This window comes from Herpailurus yagouaroundi, unplaced genomic scaffold (assembly GCF_014898765.1).
Source record: "Herpailurus yagouaroundi ecotype Mexico unplaced genomic scaffold, PumYag 193, whole genome shotgun sequence".
Taxonomy (NCBI): Eukaryota; Metazoa; Chordata; class Mammalia; order Carnivora; family Felidae; genus Herpailurus; species Herpailurus yagouaroundi.
This window is the reverse complement of record NW_024412424.1, coordinates 9038179-9058475: the sequence shown is the minus strand read 5'-3', so window position 1 is coordinate 9058475 and position 20297 is coordinate 9038179. Positions and strand designations below refer to the sequence as shown.

Below are 20297 nucleotides of genomic sequence, written 5' to 3'. Positions count from 1 at the left end.
TATATATATATATATATATATATATATATATATATATATATACACACCACATCTTCTTTATCCATTTACCCATCGATGGACAATTGGGCTGTTTCCATATTTTGGCTAATGCCGATAGCACTGCTATAAACATTGGGGTGCATGTGCCCCTTTGAAACAGCACACCTGTATCCCTTGGATAAATACCTAGTAGTGCAATTGCTGGATTACAACGTGATTCTTGAGGACATTATGTTAAATTAAATAATTCAGTCACAAAAGGACAAATACTGCATGATTCTATTTATATGAAGTATTTAGCATAGTTAAAATAAAGACAGAAAGTGATGGAGAGTGATGATTTAAAGGGTACAGAGTTTCAATATGGGATGATTAAAAAGTTTTGGTAATGGATAGTGGTGAGGGTTACGAAACAGTGTAAATGTACTTAATGCCACAGAATTCTACACTTTAAAATGGCCAAAATGGTAAATTTCATGTTACATATATTTTAACACACACATACACACAGTTGGCTTAGTCATTGCACTAAGTTAAAGAAGTCTGACACAAAAGGCCTCATATTGTACAATTCCACTTATAGAAATGCCCAGAACAAGTAAATCTATATAGATAGCAAGCAGGACAGTGGTTGCAAGGGGCTGAGATAGAGGGTAATGGGAGTGCCTACCTATGGATAACAGGGTTGTTTCTTGGAGTAATGAAAATGTTCTGAAATTAGACAGTAGTGATAGTTAAAAACCTTGTGAATATACTAAAAATCATTGAATTATAACTTTAAAATGTACCTCAATAAGAATATATACATATTTTTAAATGTTGGCTTGGTGCTTCTGCTTCCAGCTAAGATGGAATAGCTTAAGGCAAACCACTGCTTGCACTAAGAATAGCTAGAAACATGTTATTGAATTTAAAAACAACAAAACCTTTTTGAAGGCATTGAAGAGATGCTGAGAGAACCAGAAGTAGAAGGGACAAGATTACAGAGAAAGGGAAATTAAGAAGAGGTGAGCTAGCATTCTCCTGCCATTTATTCCCCTCTTTTGCCAAGTCTGAGTGTTGGGGCAAACTGAGAGTCATCCAAACTGAGGGCTGTTAATAAAAAGCAAAGAAACCAGAACTTTTGACAATTTCATGAGGCTAAAAAGACAAAAATTGAAGACATGAGGGACCATGATCCTAATGAAATGGGAAAAGCAAAACTGAGCCAAAAACTCAGTTCATTTTCATCAGGTCATTTGCTTTGCTCTAAAGGTGAGATGGGAGACTAAAAAGCTAAGCTAAAAGCCACTGAAAAGCAGAGAATATGTTTCTGCAATCTCAAGGTGCAGAGAAGGATTAGAAATTTAGGAACCACCAGAGCAGATGGTTCCAGGGAACACCTTCGTTCTCAAGTGGAACCTATGGGATGGCCTTACTCTAGAAACAGGGGTATGCCAGGAGTAAACAAAGGCTTATAAACTATGATCTGACATTTATTCAGCTTTGTCCTGCTGGATTAAGGTGATCAGCCCCACTGTATGTGCCTAGAAGAAGAAAAGGAAAACTTCTCTAAAGATATTATCCATAGTCTCTATAACTTTTTATGTACACTGCCCAGCATTCAATGAAAAATTACCAGCTATGCCAGGAGACAAGACCAAATGATCAAAAACTAAGAGGGAAAATCCTGGAATCATGGCCCAGTTTGTCCGTAACCTCACGGAGAAGGCCCCAGAGCTGGTGAAGGCTGCTGTGACTTGCTCGAAGACTCAATTGGCCACATTTTGACACTATGCCAAGGTTGAGTTGGTTCCTCCAACCCCTGCTGAGATCCCTACAGCTATTCAGAGCTTGAAAAAAATAGTCAAGAGTGCTCAAACTGGTAGCTTCAAACAGCTCACAGTTAAGGAAGCTCTGCTGAATGGTTTGGTGGCTACTGAGGTGTGGATGTGATTTTATGTCAGCGAGATCATAGGAAAGCATGGCATCGTTGGCTATGATATTTGAAGACCAATCTTTAACATCTGTCTATACTTGGTTTGTTATTTGAGTGTTTTTGGACCATGTGTGATCAGACTGGTATTTGAATAAAATAAGATAATGTATCAAAAAAAAAAAAACAAAAAAACAAAAAACTAAGAGGTGATAAACAGACAACAGAACGAGAATCACTGGTGGTCTAGACACTTAAAAAATAATAATAATAATAATAAATAACTGATAAAATGTGCAAGAAAACAAAGAAATGGAGAAAATGAAAACAGGGATAATGTTACCAAATAATCAGACTCAATAAAAAAAGACAATCAAAGGGAAATTCTAGAAAAAACATATATAATAACTGGAATCAAGAAGCTCTATGGATGACAGGTAGGATAAATAGAAAAAAACAAAACACAACAAAAAACCATTCCTAGGGAGCTTATAGCAAAACTTTTGAAAACTAATACCAAATAAAAAGCTGTGCAAGTAGTCATAAGTGGGGGAGAACACATTACCTTCAAAGGAGCAACAATAGGAATGGCAATGTATTTTTCAGACATGAAAGATGCTAGAAGACAGTGGAAAATCTTCTAAGTGTTGAAAGAAAATAACTGGCAACCTAGAATTTTGTACCAGCTAATACATCATTCAAAAATGAGGGCAAAATAAAGCAATTTTCAGACAAACGGAAACACACATTAAATTTGTTGCCAAAAAACATTTTCAAACCTAAATACCAAAGGGAGTCCTTGAGCCAGAAAAAAAATGATCTCAGACAAAAGAAAGAAAGAAAGAAAGAAAGAAAGAAAGAAAGAAAGAAAGAAAGAAAGAAATGAAGGAATGAAAAACACCATAAAAGGAAAGGCTCCTAACCTCTTCTAGTTGGTACCACCCTATTTGATGTTTGCTCAAATAAACTCCTAAAAATAAATAAATAAATAAATAAATAAATAAATAAATAAACAAACAAAAAGGGTATAGATGAGGCAAATATAATGAATACTGACTATAGAAAAACAATAACATTTTATAGCATTTAAAATGTGTAGAATTAAGGGGTGCCTGGGTGACTCAGTTAAACATCTGACTTCAGCTCAGGTCATGATCTCCCAGTTCATAGGCTCAAGCCCCATGTCAGGCTCTGCACTGACAGCTCAGAGCCTGAAGCCTGTTTCAGATTCTGTGTCCCCCCCCCCGCCCCTTCCCCACTCATGCTCACTCACTCACTCACTCACTCTTTCTTTCTCTCTCTCTCAAAAGTAAACATTAAAAAAATTTTTTTAAGTAAAATGTGTAGAGTTAAAATAAGGATATATAACCTAAAAGGCAGGAAAGAAGTAAACAGATTTAAAATGCTGTAAGGTTAAAAATAAATAATAAGATAAAATAAAATAAAATGTTCTAAGGTTCTAATACAGTTGGGGAAGTAATAAAAGCAATGATTTATATTAGACAAGGATGCATACCATAACCTAAATAACCACTAAAAGCATAGTAAAAGATTGTATAACTAACAAGCCAATAGGGAGAAAACTGAATCATACAAAAACAAAAACAAAAAAATGCCAACAACTTGATTAATCCAAAGGAAAAAGAACAAAATAGAAGATGATATAGAAAATAAACATCAAGATGATAAATTTTAACACAACTCTATCAATAATTACATAAACTATAAATTGACTAAATATTTCAATTAAAAGACTAAAACTGTCAGACTGAATCAAAAAAACAAAACCCAACTAACTGGTGCAAGCATGAAAAACAAATAAGAACAGAGAAAAAGTTGAAAGTAAAAGAATAGACCAAAAAAAAAAAAAAAAAGTAAAAGAATAAACACTAATAAACACTAATCAAAAGCTGACATATCTATCTATACTAAATCAGGTGAAAGAGACATTAGGGTAAGAAGCATTACTAGAAATAAAAAGGGATGTTTCATAATGACAAAAGGTCATTGTACAAAGAAAATATAACAATATCAATTCTGTATACACACAACACCTTAGTGTCAAAATACATTAAAACTGACAAAACTGAAAGAAGAAATACAGAAATCTACAATCATAATGAGAGACTAACAAGTCTCTTTCAAGAATATGAGCCAACAGACAAAAACACCAGTAAGGCTATACAAGAACTGAATGAAACAACAAACCTGAATTAACAAACATATTTAGAACACTTCACTCAACAATGACAAAACACACATTGTTTTCAACAGCTCATGCATCATTTATCAAAATTGTCCATATACTGCACCATAAAGCAAACCTCAACAAATTTCAAACAAGTGAAATCATTCAGAGTATGTATCTGACCACAGTGAGAGCAGCATAGAGATATTAGAAGCCTAGCAGTGCTAGGGGAAGAGCAATGCCAGGGGAATTGGGGAGTTGTAGACTTGTCAGAGTTTAAAGATGTCATTAACATTTTATATAACACCCCTGCCATCCTGCTGAGACAAAAGAAAGGCTGTCCCTAAGAGTATGAACCACATTCTACAGTAAGACCTATATACTGGATCCTCCCTAACAAAGCCTAAAACCAAGCCCTGACAAGGTCTGCAAGAAGAGAGAATTTAGAGATTGAGTCCTACCAAATCAGATTGGAAAACATCTTGGGCTTTTCACAGATTGGTACCAAAATGGCATAAAACCAAGGCTTCATAAGTTCAAGGTGATGGATCAATCAGTAACTGAGCTGCCTGTGAAAATTAGAATGAACAAGAATGCAGAGCCTCTACAATATATTATGCACAAAGACCATTTTATTTACTCAAAAATCACCAGATATGCAAAGAAACAGGAAAGTATCCATAGTCAAGAAAAATTCAATCGGAAGAAATCTAGGGGCACCTGTTTGGCTCAGTCAGTAGAGCTTGCAACTCTTGATCTTGGAGTGGTGAGTTTCAGCCCCACACTGGGGGTAGAGCTTACTTTAAAAAATTTGAAAAAGAAAGGAAGGAAGGCAGACAGGAAGGGAGGGAAGGAGGGAAATCTAGATGGCCTAGATGTTAGACTGTCAGCCAAGCAGCAACCAAAAGAAATAATAAATGTTATTGTTTTAAATCATTTAAGTTTTGGGGAAATTTATGACACAGTATTAGTAACTGAAACAGGAACTTGGTACTTGGGGTAAATAAGAATAAACAAATCAATAAAAAATTAGAGTATGGTTTTGCGTTTGGTGTTAAGTGGTGAGAAGAAGCTGGAAGGGTCATAAGGAAACTGGTCATAAAAGCCCAAAGGGTCTCAAGGAGATTATTGATGAAGGCTTAAAGGAAAATGTTACAGAAAGCTAAAGGAAAAGAAACACTGTTTCAGACAGTTTAGCAACTCTATCACCAGTAGTAACATGGAAAATTGATATCAAATCCAGGGTAGACCTGTAAGATCCTTTGTTATGATTTCAGAAATATTTAAAGTAGTGCCTCATAGACCTTTTCAAACAGACTAAAAGCCTCCTAAAGATTTTGCAGGCATGCCTAGAAGATCTCTGTTAAACAAAAGACTTAGAAAAAAGTCTTCAGATAAGAGAAACTGTACTTAGGGAGTGAATTCAAGAAACTACAACTAAAAGCCACATTCACACATGGATCTGAGTTAGATGACAAGATCTTGGACTATAAACTGATGCTGAAATGGAATGAAACTTTGAGGGTCTTCAGCAATAGCACTGCTAGGAATTTATCCAAGGGACACAGGAGTACTGATGCATAGGGGCACTTGTACCCCAATATTCATAGCAGCACTCTCAACAATAGCCAAATTATGGAAAGAGCCTAAATGTCCATCAACTGATGAATGGATAAAGAAATTGTGGTTTATATACACTATGGAATACTACGTGGCAATGAGAAAAAATGAAATATGGCCTTTTGTAGCAACGTGGATGGAACTGGAGAGTGTGATGCTAAGTGAAATAAGCCATACAGAGAAAGACAGATACCATATGGTTTCACTCTTATGTGGATCCTGAGAAACTTAACAGGAACCCATGGGGGAGGGGAAGGAAAAAAAAAAAAAAGAGGTTAGAGTGGGAGAGAGCCAAAGCATAAGAGACTGTTGAGAACTGAGAGCAAACTGAGGGTTGATGGGGGGTGGGAGGGAGGAGAGGGTGGGTGATGGGTATTGAGGAGGGCACCTTTTGGGATAAGCACTGGGTGTTGTATGGAAACCAATTTGACAATAAATTTCATATATAAAAAAAAATGGTTTAAAAAAAAAAAAAGAAACTTTGAGGGTCTTGAGGAAAGGGGGCAGTGTATTTTGCATGTGGGATGATGTGAATTACTGTGGCCAGAGGCTGGAATGTGGCAGTCTTTTTTCCAAAGATGAATGTAACAATATCTTTCATCCCAATGCTTTCCTACAGTTTGACCCTGATCCTCCTCCTATTGAGAAATAAATTCTAATCTTTTTCTCTTGAATCTGGGTGGGCTTATGACTTGCTTATAACCAAAAGAATAAGACAGAAGTGACACTATAACTTCCAAGGCTAGCATAAAAGGCAATGTAGCTTCCACTTTGCTATTTTAACTGTGGCCACTATCTGCAACTGAAAGTGACAGAAGTCTAAAATTCTTATGAAAATGCAAAAGTCCTACAGTAATCAAAATAATTTTTTAAGACAACAATGAAGTTGGAATTCTTGTACTATCTGATTGAAACTACAGTAATTATGATTTTGCCTAGGGATAAACATAGTAATTAATATAATACAGTCCAGAATTAGACCACACATTTATAGTCAATTGATTCTTTGTAAAGGTAATTAAAAGTAATTCAATGGAGAAAGATAATCTTTCCAACACACCATTTGCAACAGATACAATTCTCACCTCATTACATATTATACATAAACAATAATTCAAAATGGATCAAGGCCTAAATATAAAAGCTTAAACTATAAAACTTCTAGCAGAAAATGTAGTAGAAAATATTCGCAACTTTAGGGTTAGTAAAGATTTCTTTTCTTTTTTTTTTTTTAATGTTTATTTTTGAAAGAAAGAAAGAGTGAGAGTAGGGGAGGGACAGAGAGAGAGGGAGACACAGAATCCGAAGCAGGCTCCAGGCTCCAAGCTGTCAGCACAGAGCTTCATGCAGGGCTCGAAACCATGAACTGTGAGATCATGACCTGAGGTGAAGTCAGACACTCGACTAACTAACTGAGCCACCCAGGCACCCCTAGGGTAAGTAAAGATTTCTTAAGCAGGATACAAAAAGCTTGAACCACAAGCGAAAAAAATGATAAAAGTGCTTCATCAAAATTAAAAACTTCTGCTCTTCACAAGGCATCCTTAAAAAAAAAAAATGAGGGGTGCCTGGGTGGCTCGGTTGGGCTTCTGACTCTTGATTTCCGCTTAGGTCATGATTTCACAGTTTGTGGGTTTGAGCCGCGCATTGGGCTCTGTGCTGATGGCAAGGAGCCTGGTTGGGATTTTTCTCTCTCCCTCTCTCTCTGCCCCTCCCCTGCTCATGCTTTCTCCACACCCCCCTCTCAAAATAAACACTTAAGAACAAAGATGTTGATGAAAACCACATTCCAATCTTTAAAATATGCCTCTTTTCCACCCATGAAATAAATGACCACTGAACAATGGAAAAGCTTAAAGTGACTACAATAAAATTACAGATTTTTTTTTACAACAAAGAACACTATCAACAATGTTAAGAGATAAGCCACAGACTAGATGCTACTTATAAAATAAATAGCAAAGGAGTTGTAAGTGTAATAAAGAATACTTACAAATCTGAAAAACTTCATCGCCTACAGTAGTCAAAACCGAAATCATTACTTCAGAAATGTAGGCTGGTTCTTGAAGTATTCCCACACTTACTCCAATCACTCAACTTTATTATTCCATCAGCCATGAGAAAACTCACACTAATTTTTCCCCTCCTTAACTGAAGTCTCCATGCTAAACATTAATGCTGATCATATATACTCAGCCTGATTTACCCCATCCTTCCATCCCACAGAATTCCAGAAGCAACACGATACCTAGCCATTGTAACACATTAAGGGAGGGAAACCCCACTACCCAGCAGGCAAAGTTGAAGAGCTGAATCCTATCTGGAAACAGCTGCAGCCCATCCAAGAGCAACATATGACCCAAGGCACCTGGTGACCATGGCACCTAGCGATCTTCAGTCAGCTGCCTGGGGTGGGGAGAGCTCTTCCTTCCAGATCTGCTAAAGGTCTCGAGTGATAATAGACTGGCCACTCTTTCCTCAAAATTTTCCCTTGTAATTTTACTTCCAAAGGTCTCTTAACTGTCTAATAAAGATTTTTAAAAAAGATTATGTGAGGGGTGCCTGGGTGGCTCAGTCAGTTGAGCTTCAGATCCTCTGTCCCCTGCTTCTCTGCCCCTTCCCAGCTTGCACTATCTCTCTCAAAAACAAATGAAACATTAAAAAAAAAAAAAAAAACTTCGGGGTGCCTGAGTGGCCTAGTTGGTTGAGTGACCAAATCTTAATTTTGGCTCAGGTCATGATCTCATGGTTTGTGAGAACCAGCTCCGCGTGGGTCTCTGCACTGACAGCACGGAGCCTGCTTGGGATTCTCTTTCTCCTTCTCTCTGTCCCTTCCCCGCTTGTGCTCTCTCTCTCCCAAAATAAATAAATAAACGTTAAAATAAAAAATTAAATAAATACTTTTAAAAATAATAAAAAATTTAAAAAACATCACCCTAAATAAATAAATCAATCAATAAATAGGGACTAGGCTAAGGACCTTAGTGGGAGGACTGAAGCAATGGACTATTGCCTTGCTTATTTCCCAAAGTATGAGTGATGCAAACATGGGAGAAATAAAAATAGAATTAAATACTCAAGCAAATTATTCCTGGAAACTTCAGGATCACTAAAGGGTCAGTGCTTCCTCCACCTGCCATTCAGCACTATAAGGAATAAAGTGGTTCTGGAAGCTGCAGCTGCTTGATGTTATATAACCAGAGAGAAGAGTCAAGACTGGAGCTGGTTCAAGGGACATGTCAGTCCATGCTGGGCTTCCTGCTCTTCTGTGAGGACTCCAATTGGCAGCCTCTCTCAAGGAGGCTAGAAAGCAATCTCCAGGCATCCCCACTGAGCCTGACAGCTGAGTGTAAGAGGGGAAAACAGGATCTCAGCATCATCAAAGTGGGGGTTTTAAAAGAAGAATGAAGAGAATAAGCCTGTTTATGGCCTTGGGGAACTGTTGCCCCTCCCTCTGGATCTCAGGCTGGCAAAACCCCACACCCATTCTCCTGCCTGCAAACCCACTTTAAATGGTGGCAGAAGCACAGAATAACATACAAATCTTTCCATAACATGCAAACTCCACTAGGACTCCCATGTAAGGGTGTCCACAACAAGCAAGAGGAAACTAGGATGGCATTAAGTGCTGCCTCTTTTAAGAGGGAATGAGCAAAAAGAAATAGCAAAAGCTCATTCTGTGTCTTTTGAGAGAGGACTTGTGTACACACACTAAGGTGATAATCCTTCAAAATGTGTTACTTGTGTCTGTTAACCTAGAAGACAGTAAAGCTGGTCCAATGGACAAACAAAAGCGTGCTAGGGATCTGTATTGCAGGGAGGAGGTGGGGGAAGGTCAATCAACAGAACTTTTACTTTTTCATTCTACTCATGAACATTTTGATGTATTGAGGCTACCAACCACAAAAAATAAAACCTCAAATTCCCAGGATTCATTAGGTGAGAAAAGGCTGTGAACAAAGAGTAGGGTTTCACAAGCAAAGCATCAAATCAGACTTCACAACAGACATCGTGAAGGGAAAGCACAGGAGGCAAGAGAGAAGATACCTTTGCAAAATGCCCAAATTAGAGAATACTGCTACAGCACATAATTTCTTCCACAAAATGCATTCATGTACAACTGAAACATTTAAACAATCCCGTCAGAATTTCTGATCTGAGAGCAGAGAACAGGGTAGGTTGAGGAGCAGATGCTCTGGAGGACAGGACAGGACAGGACTCACTCTCCACACCCCAACCTGAAGAGAGCATCATTAAAAGTCATGCCTTGGCAAAATAATAAACTAGTGCAGATTACAGACTCTCGGAATAGTCTCATTGGCTGGAACCTTAAATGTTAACTCCATGAATGCAAAAGGTTAGAGAGTTGCTCTGATCAAAGAAAGACTGGTAAGGCCCTTTCTGGCTGATCATATTAAAAATAAAACAACAAGGATGCCTGGCTGGTTCAGTCAGTAGACCATGAGACTGTTGATCTTGGGATCATGAGTCTGAGCCCCATGTTGGGTGCAGGGATTACTTAAAAATTAATTAATTAATTACATTTAATTTAAGAAATAAAAATAAAACAACAAACCTTTTCCTTGGGGCTGTAGAAAATGCAAAGAAAATATGTACTTATCCAGGAGCACATTACACAACAGCCTTGCTTCCTAATGGGTGAAGGGGACAATTAAAAGAAGAGTGGCTAAGAACATAAGCACAAAGTCTCTATAGTGGAAGAGCATTCCGTAGTAGCTCTCCCAGCATCCCACACCCCACAGAGTAGCAACTCTTTAGACCTCCACCACACTCAGTGACCACCAAGGGAAAAAAGCCTCATTCATTCTAGCTTTCTCTCATCTCCTCATATTCAGTCATGAATTCTGTGCCCTAAGAAGTTACCTAAATATCCCTCTCTTCTTCTCTCCACACCACTGTACTACCTGGTCTGGATTCTTGCTCTGGCCTCCAGAGTCTCCCTGCCTCCCGGCAATCCACACTGCAGAAAGAGTGAGCTTTGTGAATCCGTTCTAGTCACAGTCTCCACCCACCCAGGATCTTTTAAAACACTTTAAAACTATCCCTTCTGCTCTTAGGATAAAATCTGAAATCCTTCATGCCTTTCCTGATTGCTAGCTCACTACCTGACTACCAAAAACCTCCCTCCACCCACCCACTCTCAGTTCCATGTTCTCTAGCCTCAAAAGCATGGTGCTCTCAGAGGCTCTGGGCCTTTGCAGATGCTGTGTCCCTCTTTTCTCATTTCCTTATCTAACAGGGATGTGTTAGATTCTAGTTTAATTGTAACCCATATTCTCTTTCAGGTCTCTGCCTAAAAGCCTATAGAAAACCATCTCTAGGTTTCTTCCTTTTTATTTTTATTTCAGCATGTGCTCAACATTGTTAGGATGCAGTGCCTGTCAATATATCTGGGGAGACAAGGTTAGTAACTGATGCTTTCTCTCTTGGTACGCTGTTTGGGGAATTTTATTCAAACCTGGCACATCCTGCTTCTGTACTCTAAATTGGACCAAAGACTACTATAAGACTTCAGAATACAATTTACAAAACACTTAAAGACACTCCTTCAGGAGGATTGCTGGGAACTGTGAAGTCAGGGCAGACAAAGTAGCTGGTGAATAGCTACAGGCCCAGCACCAGGTCTGCAGTGAGCCCTACTAGATTTGGATCCCATGCACTGCATCCCCAGTCATGTCCAAGGCCATTACAAATACTATAAACATTAACTCATTCAGTCCTCAAAACAGCCCTATTAAGTAGATAGTGCTACCATTATTCCCATTTTACAGATAAGGAAATTTGCTCAAAAAGCCATTAAGTAGTAAAGATAGGATCTAAACCTAGGTGACTGATCTGTCTCCAGAGTTCATGCTCTTAGCCACCACACTGCATAATTTTCCCTCTATTCCCATTTCCCTGAAAGTTATGTGGAAAAAAAATAGAGTTCAGAGACAGCTATGTATGTACTGTGCCTCAGTTTATAACAAAAGGTACAGGAAAATGCAATGCAGAATGCTGAATCAATTAGATAATCATATTTGGAAATGAGAAGGATGAACCTTGACCCCTACCTCACACCATACAAAAATCAATTCACGATGGATCATTGACCTAAATGTGAAGGTAAAACATTTAAAGCTTCTAAAAAATAATATCTTCATGACCTTGGGAAAGCACTAAAGCACTAAACATAAAGGGTAAAAATAAATTTGATTTCATTATAATTAAAACATCTATTCATCAAAAATACAATATAAAAAGGAGCATAAAACTGCAAAATAAGCCCCACAAAACACAATTAAAAGTGAAAAACCAAGCAATATAGAAGGAAAAGGTGTGTGTGTGTATGTGTGTGTGTGTGTGTGTGTGTGTGTGTGTGTACCCAATAAGACTCATAACCAGATATGAAGAATTCCAATCAATAAGAAATAGATGAAAGGAAAGAAAAATGTTCCAAAAAATGTGTTCAGACACTTTACAAGACTGAAAATGGTCATAAGCATATAGAAAAAGCCTAACATCTTAAATAATCAGGGAAATGCAAATTAAACTCACAGTCAGAAGTTCCCACCCCCTGGATTATTGGGAAAGAGGGTTGAAGGTCCTACAAAGTCACTCTGAACAACTGGGTCAACATCTGACACGCTTTCCTGCCGCAGATTTACAAACAATCTTCTGCCCCCAGCACACCCGAACTCTGCACCTTTGTGTCTTTAAGCCTGGCACACAGAAAAGGACAGGAAATGGTTGCAAAATTGGCACTACTTCATTTCTAGTAAGAAGTCACCCTAAATTCTTGATTTAGGCTACTCTAAAAAATCAGTCCAACAACAGATATCCAACTTGTCTCAGGAAGAGGTGATACAACTTTCTGGGGAAGGGAAGAGGATAAAACAAATACAGAATAAAAAGATCTGTCGTGAATCTGTAATTTAAGGACTGGTGCTGGTCATCTAAGTTGAGAAAAAAATGCTAAAATGCAATAGAGAGCTATTTATACTGTCTGTCTTGCATTCAAGTCACATGGCTAAACTGGCCTTCCATGCAGATTCACAGCCCTTTTCTCCACTTTGGTGATTCCTCTTTGTTCCTAAAAACATGCCCATACTTCCACGTCTTCATCCAGAATGAGAAAACAACAGATCTAGAGTTCAGGTTGCAGAATTTCATCTTGCAGAAGTGAACCTGAAGGCTCAGCAAGGTCTTGCCCAAGATACAAAAATTTAGAGGAAGATGATTACCTTGCCCTGAGGGGTGTTCCTTTCTATTACACACTAACATGCTGAGGTAAAGGATTTTTCCCAGGTCTTGGCTTGAGCCAGTATGGACTGCCCCCAACTATACTGTGTCATCCATTTCTCCCTCCCTACCTGATAAGCCCCACTGAAAAAAGTTAGAAGGATAAAACTTTTTAACTTTTAAAAAAGCCTTTCTTTTTATTTTTAATGTTTTTTAGATTTATTTGAGAGAGAGGGAGGGAGAGATAGAGAATCCCAAGCAGGCTCCACACTGTCAGCACAGAGCCTAACATGGCGCTGGATCCCATGAACTGCGAGATCATGACCTGAGCCGAAATCAGGAGTCAGATGCTCAACCAACTGAACCACTCAGGCACCCCTAAAAAAGCCTTTCCTTGACCTCAAATACCCCCTCATTTATTGCTTCTTCTTTTTGTTTCCTTGTATAGCAAAACCCCTCAAAAAACTTGTCTATTCTTAGGGTCTCCAATTCCTCTCCACCTGTTTTTATTTTAGCCCCTATCATGGCACTGAAATGCTCATCAAGGTCACCAAGAACGTCCACACTGCTAAATCTGACAGCCAATTCTCTTTTAACTCCAGTGTAATTAACAGTGTTATATCAGTTTTAGGTGTACATTACAGTGATTCAACAATTCCATATATTATTCAGTGCTCATCAAGATAAGTGTATTATTAGTCCCCTTCACCTATTTCAACTATGCCCTCAACCACATCCCCTCTGGCAACCATCAGTTTGTTCTCTATAGTTAAGAGTCTGTTTTTTTTGTTTGTGTCTTTTTTTTTCTTTTGTCTTGTTTCTTAAATTCCACATGAATGAAATAATATAATATTTGTCTTTCTCTGACTGGCTTATTTCGCTTAGCATTATATTTCTAGATCCATCTACGTTATTAAAAATGGCAAGATTTTGTTCTTTTTGTGGCTGAATAATATTCCATTGTATGTATGTGTGTGTATACACATTACATCCTCTTTATTCATTCATCTACTGATGAACACTTGGGCTGCTGCCATTGTTTGTTTTTTTTTTTTAATTTTTTTTTTTAACGTTTATTTATTTTTGAGACAGAGAGAGACAGAGCATGAACGGGGGAGGGTCAGAGAGAGAGGGAGACACAGAATCTGAAACAGGCTCCAGGCTCTGAGCGGTCAGCACAGAGCCCGACGCGGGGCTCAAACTCACGGAGTGTGAGATCGTGACCTGAGCTGAAGTCGGCCGCTTAACCGACTGAGCCACCCAGGCGCCCCAGGGGCTGCTGCCATTGTAAGTGATGCTGCAATAAACAAAGGATCCATGTATCTTTTTGAGCCAGTGCTTTTCTATTTTTTGGTAAATACCCAGTAGTTCAATTCTTGGATCATAGGGTAGTTCTCTAATTTTTTGAGGAACCGCCATACTGTCTTCCACAGTGACTGTACCAGTTTGCATTTCCAGCAACAGTGCACGAGGGTTCCTTTTTCTACACACCCTTGTTGACACTTGTTTCTTGTGTTTTTCATTTTAGCCATTATGACAGGTGTGGGGTGATATCTCATTGTGGTTTTAATTTGCATTTCCCCGATGATGAGTGATGTTAAGCATCTTGGCCATCTGGATGTCTTCTTTGAAGAAATGTCTATTCATCTCTTCTACCCATTTTTTTTATTACTATTATTATTATTATTATTATTATTACTGTGTTGAGTTGTATAAGTTCTTTATATACTTTGGGTACTAACACTTTATCAGATATATCATTTACAAATTTCTTTTCCCAGTCAGTAGATTGTCTTTCAGTTTTGTTGGTTGGTTCCTTTGTTGTACAAAAGATCTTTTAAAAAAAATTTTTTTTGTAAGTTTATTTATCTATTTTGAGAGAGAGAGAGAGAGAGAGAGAGCGAGAGCGAGCAGGGGAGGGGCAGAGAGAGAGGGAGAAAGAATACCAAGCAGGCTCCATGCCATCAGCACAGAGCCTGATGCAGGGCTTGAACTCATGAGAGATCATGACCTGAGCCAAAACCGAATCAGACACTTAACTGACTGAGCCACCCAGGCACCCCTGTTGGGCAGACGATTTTTATTTTGATGTAGTCCCAATAATTTATTTTAGCTTTTGTTTCCCTTGCCTCAGTAGATACATCTAGAAAGATGTTGCTACAACCAATGTCAGAGAAATTTCTGCCTGTGTTCTCTTCTGGGATTTTTATGGTTTCAGGTTTCACATTTAGGTCTTTAATCCATTTAAAATTTGTTTTTGTGTATGGTATAAGAAAGTGGTCCAGTTTCATTCTTTTGCATGTAGCTGTCCAATTTTCCTAACACCATTTGTTGAAAAGACTGTCTTTTTCCCATTGTATATTCTTTCCTCCTTTGTCAAAGATTAATTGACCATACAATTGTGCATTTATTTCTGGGCTTTCTATTCTTTCCATTGATATGTGTGTCTATTTTTTGTTCCATTACCATACTGTTTTGATTACTATAGCTGTGTAATATAACTTGAGGTCTGAAATTGTGATACCTCAAATTATTTTCTTTTTCAAGCCTGCTTTGGTTGTTTGAGGTCTTTCTTGGTTCCATACAAATTTCAGGATTATTTGTTCTAGTCCTGTGAAAAATGCTGTTGGTGTTTTCAGAGGGATTGCATGAAATCTGTGGATTGTTTGGGGTAGTATAGACATTTTAACAATATTTGTTCTTCTGATCCATGAGCACAGAATGCCTTTCCATTTCTTTTTGTCGTCTTCAATTTCTTTCATCAATATTTCATAGTTTTCAGAGTACAGGTCTTTCACATCTTTGGTTAAGTTTATTCCTAGGCTACTTTTTTTTTTTTTCTGTACAATTGTAAATGGGATTGTTTTCTTAATTCCTCTTTCTGCTGCTTCATTATTAGTGTATAGAAATGCAACAGATTTCTGTATATTGATTTTGTATCCTGTGACCTTACTGAATTCATTTATCAGTTCTAGTAGTTTTTTGGTGGAGTATTTAGGGTTTTCTATATATAGTATTATGTCATCTGCAAATAATGTAAGTTTTACTTCTTCCTTACTGATGTAGATTCCTTTTATTTCTTTTTGTTGTCTGACTGCTATGGCTAGGACTTCCGGTACTATGTTGAACAAAAGTGGTGAGAGTAGACATCTTTGTCTTGTTCCTGACCTTAGGGAAAAAGCTCTCAGTTTTTCCCCACTGATGATGTTAACTGTGAGTTTTACATACAAGGCCTTTATTATGTTGAGGTATGCTCCCTCTAAACCTACTTCCTTGAGGGTTTCTATCATGAATGAATATTCTACTTTGTCAAATGCGTTTTCTGCATCTATTGAAATGATGATAAGGTTTTTATCCTTTCTCTTATTAATGTGATGTATCATGTTGATTGATTTGCAAATACTACAAATATCCAGCAGTCAATTCTTACTCCTCATACTACCCTGGTTATTGCTAGCCTTTAACTAACGAAGTTGATCACTTCCTCCTTGAAACTGTTTTTTTTTTTAAGCCACCATAGCACTTTTCTCTTGGGTCTCCTACTACATCAGTGGCCATTTCTTCTCAGTCTTCTTTCCTAGGCCCTCTTTATCACCCTCCCCACTGCTGAGTGTCCAGTGCTTAGTCACTCAGATTACTTCTCTTATTCCTGGGATGATCTCATCCTGTCCCATGTCATAAGTACCATTTATATACAGATATAGCCCATGTTTTTATCTTCAATGTAGACTTCTCTTCTGAACTTCAACTCAGTAATGTAACTAACTGCCTTCTCAACATCTTAGCTTGGAGCCATAAGACATGTCAAACTTAACATGTCTCTAAAACTACACTTCTGTCTGTCCCCATTCTGTGCCTCTCCCCCAGTCTTTCCAAGCTCAGAAAATGGCATCTTCAAGCTGTTCAATCCAAAAACTTTGGGATTGATCCTTACCTTCTTTCTTTCACATAATCCATATCCACTTCGTTAACAAAACCACTATGTGGTTTCATTTATACCAAAATTCTATAAAATATAAACTAATCAGTAAGGGCAGAAAGCAGATCAATGGTTCACTAGAGACAGGGTTGGAAGGCAGGGAGGGGAGGGAAGGACTTCAAAAGGGGATAAGGAAACTTTCAGGGGTGACAAATATGCTCACTAACTTGATGATAGTTTTAAGGGTATATACACAGTATACAATTAAACCTTGATAAGCTGGAAAAACAAACAAAAATCCAAGTAAACTTTTTGACAATATAGTACTCTGTCTATGCAGCTTAAGTGAGATATATTAAAAGGAAAAAAAATTGCAAAAATAATCTTGAACTTTAGACTTATTGTTTGTAGTGGATATCTGAAACTATTTTGAGTGCACTGTACAATTGAACAAATGAATAAATACCGTGATGCTACTGGGAACCAGGTTCTCACCGGGTGAAAAGGGAGATACAGATAAGGAATGGGAGAAGGAGTAAAATTAAAAGCACTGTTATGAACACAATTTTTAATTTATTTTTTTAAGTTTTATATTTTTTATTTTTGAGAGAGAGAGAGAGAGAGAGAGAATAAGAGAATGAATGAGGAGGAGCAGAGAGAGAGGGAGACAGAGGATCTGAAGCAGGCTTCACCGTGTCAGCACAGAGCCCAATGCAGGGCTCAAACCCACGAGCCACGAGATTATGACCTGAGTTGAAGTCAGATGCTTAACTGCCACCCAGACGTCCCTGAACACAATTTTTTAAATAAATGTATTTCCTAGCTCTAGAGACCAAAAGAGCCAACAATCAATGATATCCTAGTAGTAATGAGCATATGTATAGCCCAGATCTTGGTTTCTAAATACCATTTCCCTCTAAAAGAAACCAGGAGTTTGGAGAAAAGGCCAATTCCCAGGTCAGAACAGAGAAGATACAAGCAAGGCTTGGAACACCGTTGTACCAGAGAGAAAAGGAAGTGCTCGCAAATTGTAGGGAACATGTCAAAGGAATACTGAAGTCAGCTGAAATGGGCTCCCACTAGCCAAACCCAGGACAATTTGAGTATTAAAATGAACAACAGGAATGGATTCTATCACACTAAATTTTTAAAAATGGATCTAGGAATGCCTGGGTGGCTCAGTCAGTTAAGCATCGTCTCTTGATTTCGGCTCAGGTCATGGTCTCACGGTTCATCCGATTGAGCCCTGTGTTGGGCTCTGCACCAAGAGCGCCAAGCCTTCTTAGGATTCTCTCTCTCTCTCCCTCTGTTTCTGCCCCTCCCTGGTTCACACGGGAGTGCACATGTGCACGCTCCGTCTCTCAAAATAAATAAATATTTCCTTTAAAAACTATTCTTAGAAAAGGAAGAAATCTAGGCTTAAACTAAGAATGTCTAATGTAACAGAAAGGTCATAAAAAATGGTGAAAACTACAACTCCATAGACTATGCTGCCTTCTGAAGGGCCCTGGGGGCTTCCATTGGAGGGAGAAAACATTGGTTAGAGTTCCCATTAGATTGCTGAAATCACCCCACCCACTCTGATCTTAGTTCAAATTTCTGGAAGCTCCCCTACACCTCTTCCACTTCCAGCTGCTCAGAGAGCATGACTTTTCCTGCAGACTGCTACTGTTTAATGATATGTCCAGAACTCACAGTGAGAATCTGAAAAAGCATGTTAGAACCCAAACAAATAAAACCAGGGTTTGGGTATATCTCAAACTGCTACCGCTGGCCCTACATGCTCAGACCCTCCCTATCTCATCCCAGACCACTCTGGCCTCTATTCTCTACACTCCAGCCACCATGGCCTCTATGTTCCTGATTCTTAAACAGCAAATTCGTTCCCACACCAGGGCCTTTGCTCTGGCCCTCTGCCTAGAACACTTTACCCCTAATTCTTTACATTGTAAGCAAAGAGGACAAATAGAAAGGGGTCAGTGAAAAAGCACAAAGCAAACTCTCTGCAGGAAAGGCAGAGATCCAGAGGTTGAGAAGATCAGCTTTCCCTACTCAGTGGTCTAAGGTGAAGGAGGTCAGCCTGAGGCCAAAGTTGATATTCAGGAGGTTAGCTTTCTGTCAATAAGATGGCTATGAAGCAGGTTCCAGAAGGAACATATCTAGCTCCAGTTCCAGGATCTCAGTATCCTGATATGCCATGTAAAACAGACAAGAATAAAACAACAAAAAAAGAAGGCCTTCATGTTCTAAAAAGATGTGCCCATCAAGGCAGTCTGTGTCCAGATCTTGATTAACTTAAGCCAGGGCCTCTCAAACTTTTCCACTGACGAGTCCTGAATGTCTGCAGAAAACGTTCTTATCCCTTGGGGACTCTCATGGCACGATCCAAAATTCTAAACTCTGAAATTTATTTGAAAAAAAAAATCTTATTTTACCTTAAAAATGCATATGAATTATTTTCTATGCCTAATTTTTATTACAATTTTTTAAAATTCCTTACCAAAGTACTAACCCCCAACCCCCAACACCACTCCACCTATCTCCTGATAAAGCCGGCACTCCAACAAGGTTTGTCATGTTCATCCTGAAGCTTCATAAACTCCCAGTATGCCTACCACGGCCCGAGGAAATGAGTTTGGAAATGAAACCTTTGGCAAGCAATCATTCTTAGAGTAACAAATAAGTTCTTTAAGTCTGCAGTTTCTGGCTGGGACTTTGGTTTGTTTTCTAGTAATATTCCATTAGAAAAACCCTACTCTTGTGTTAGGTTAATGAGGCTGTTCACAACATGGGCCAAACAGCTTGGATGAGTAGAATGCTCTCAGAAGAAAAGAGTGGTGGTGGCCCCAGAATCCTCCTGGAGAACCAAGCAAAGACCAGAGAAACTGGCACAGGTAATAGAGTAAAAATACTGTAGGAAAGAAATGGGACATCTGGATTTTCCTTGCAAATATTTCACAAGAATAAAGGTAGCCTAAAAGAAGTGCAAGTGGTAATGGAAAGGGGAATCATATTATTAACTAAGATTCAGGGGTGCCTGGGTGACTCAGTTGGTTAAGCGTCTGACTCTTGGTTTTGGCCCAGGTCATGATCTCACTGCTTTGTGGGTTCAAGCCCCACATTGGGCTCTGTACTGGCAGTGTGGAGCCCACTTGGGATTTTCTCTCTCCCTTTTTAGGTGCCCTTCCACCACTCATGCTGTCTCCGTCTCTCTCAAAATAAATAAACTTAAAAAAAAAATTTTTTTTTAACTAAGATTCATTATTCACTTGGAGAACAAGTGAAATCAGGAATTGGATCCATTAATCCAGATGAATGTTAATAAGAAACACATGAAGTCCTTGTTAATAGTTTAAATTTTAAGCATCCCCTCCACCCACCCAACCACTAGTGCATATTCAGGACCAGGTTTC

At 38.5% G+C, this 20297-nt stretch overlaps 1 protein-coding gene and 1 pseudogene across 3 annotated transcripts in view; one reads left to right on the top strand and one right to left on the bottom strand.

Annotated features, from left to right (window-relative positions):
- Nucleotides 1–20297, bottom strand: part of RAD54L2 (RAD54 like 2) — a 112294-nt gene that overhangs the window by 39708 nt on the left and 52289 nt on the right. The window lies entirely within an intron of this gene.
- LOC121011261 (ATP synthase subunit g, mitochondrial-like) lies at nucleotides 1678–2102 on the top strand (annotated as a pseudogene).